Genomic DNA, 2,516 nt, shown 5'->3' on the forward strand with positions numbered 1-2,516 from the left:
CTGCATTTCACTAAGTCTGCACCTCGCCTGCCTTTCTCTTCCATGGATATGGCTGGGCCTGCTGGTGCCCATGCAACTGCACCTGTCCCATGCAGCAAGCTCCCCTCCCAGGCGGCTGGTTTTCCCCAGCAGACTCCCAAAGTATGCAAATGTTGGACCAGGATGGCGATGTGGCATCCAAACTTGGATCCAACAGGTGTGGCTACCTGGTTAATCCAACCAGCAGCATATGCTTGTCTCAAAGATTAAGCCATGCATGCGTAGGTACACATGGCCGGTACAGTGAAACTGCAAATGACTCAATTAATCACTCATGGTTCCTTTGATTGCTTTATCTGTTACTTGGATAACTGTGGTATTTCTATAGGTGATACATGCCCATGAGCGCGGAACTCCTGAAACGTGTGCATTTATCAGACCAAAACCAATCTGGGCTTGTCCAGCCACTTTGGTGACTCTAGATAACCTCTAGCTAATAGCACATCTCCATGATGGTGATGATTCATTCTGATGACTGCCCTATTAACGTTTGATGGTATTTTCTGTGCCTACCATGGTGACCATGGGTAACAGGGAATCAGGGTAAGATTCTGAGAGTGAGCCTGAGAAATGGCTACCACACCCAAGGAAGGCAGCAGGCATGCAAACTGCTCACTTCCGACTCAGGGAGGTAATGACGAAACATAACAATACAGGACTCTTTTGAGGCCCTGCAATTTGAATGAGTTTACTTTAAATACTTTAACGAGGATCCAGTGGAGAACAAGTCTGGTGCCAGCAGCCACAATAATTTCAGCTCCAATAGCGTATATTAAAGTTGCTGAAGTTAAAAAGCTCTAAAATGGATCTGGCGATTAAAATGGAGATCCACCGTGAGGAGAGCTACTGCCTGTCCCAGGCCCTGCATTTCGGAGCCTCCTTGATGCTTTTGATTGAGTGTCCTGGGGGTCGGAAGCGTTTGCTTTGAAAAAATTAGAGTGTTCAAAGCAGGTCATTTGTCTGAATACTTTAGCTAGGAATAATGGAATAGGACTCTGGTTCTATTTTGCTGGTTTTCTGAACTGGGGCAGGTGAAATTCTTGGACAGGCAAAAGACAAACCAGAGCGAAAATATTCAACAAGAATATTTTCATTAATCAAGAATGAAAGTAAGAGTTTCGAAGAAGATCATAAACTGGAGTAGTTCCGACCATAAACTATGACAACCCAGTGGACACAATTCAAAGTTTTAGAAGGACAAGTGGTGCTCAGCCCCACGAGATCAAGCAATAACAGGTCTGTGATGCCCTTAGATGTCCAGGGCTGCACATGTGCTACTCTGAACGGATCAGCGTGTGTCTACTCTTCACTGACAGGTGCGAGTAACCCACTGAACCCTGATTGTGATAGGGATTGGGTAAAGCAATTATTTCCATTGAACGAGGAAAGTGTGGGTCATAAGCTTGAGTTGATTAGGTCCCTGCCTTTTGTACACACCGCCTGTTTCTACAGCCAATTAGATGGTTTAGTGAGGTCCAATAAACCCATCTGGGGTCTACAAGGGCCCTGGTGGAGGACCAAGAATACGATCAAACTTGACTATCTATAGAAAGTGAAAGTCGTAACAAGGTTTCCATAGGTGAGCCTCTGGAAGGATCATTAACGGTGGAGCGGGCCTAGCGACTGATGGCGCCAGCCTGAAACCCTCTACCTCCCAGATGGCACAAACGGTAGGCACAGGGCCCTGCCCTGCCCTGCCCCCCATAACCTGGCTGGTGTAGCAGTCTGCGGCCACCAAGGCCCTTGGGTGAGGACAGGGCACCGGGTGGGCCCCTCCACCCTTCTCAGGCAATCCCATTGGGAGAGGATGGCTGGGCTTAGATCTCCTTTGTTCCCCGGGCTCCAGGAAGGTGGAAGGAAACCACCCAAGGGAGCACCCTCAGCTCACCTTATGGCGGTGAGACTTACTGCCCAGGGCAGGGTGGATGCAGACCGGGGAGGACTCTCTTGCTCCCTCACTGGTTTTATGGTAAGAAGCGGTGACCAGCCCTGCTTGAAGGTCCAGCTCACGGGCACTGATCTGAAACACAAGCCCAAGAGAGCTCCAAGAAGCACTCAGTAGATGCCTGGGCCAAGTCTTGTATGGCAGCAATTATCAATGATGTCCAGAGCCAACCAAAAGATACCTTTGACAGGCCTGGTGCAAGGCTTACCATCCTCCTAAGATTGAACGGGGCCTGGTGTAGGAGAAGCAGCAGGCCCCGGGAAGTCCTCTCCCCCTTCTCCAGCAGGAAGGGGGGCTGAGGTCACACCCTCAGTCAGAGCTTTGGTGGGGCCCGGGCTCCATGCACCGTCCCTCCGTGCCACCAAGTGTGCTGCCGCAGGGCATTGATGGGCTCCAAGGACAAAGCAGCCTGTACCTGGGGTCTCTCCAGACTGGACACAGGTCAATCAGGCATAGTTGGGCCTATTTGGAAACTTTGGGCTGGTTGGTTGGAAACACCTGACCATGGCCCCAGCCAGAGCTTCTGATCCAC

At 50.3% G+C, this 2,516-nt stretch overlaps 1 pseudogene; it reads left to right on the forward strand.

The window, feature by feature from the left end:
* The first annotated feature begins 203 nt into the window (after positions 1–203).
* Positions 204–1,641, forward strand: LOC146799163 (18S ribosomal RNA; annotated as a pseudogene).
* The last annotated feature ends 875 nt before the right edge of the window (positions 1,642–2,516 follow it).

This window comes from Triturus cristatus, chromosome 9, assembly GCF_964204655.1.
Source record: "Triturus cristatus chromosome 9, aTriCri1.1, whole genome shotgun sequence".
Classification (NCBI taxonomy): domain Eukaryota; kingdom Metazoa; phylum Chordata; class Amphibia; order Caudata; family Salamandridae; genus Triturus; species Triturus cristatus.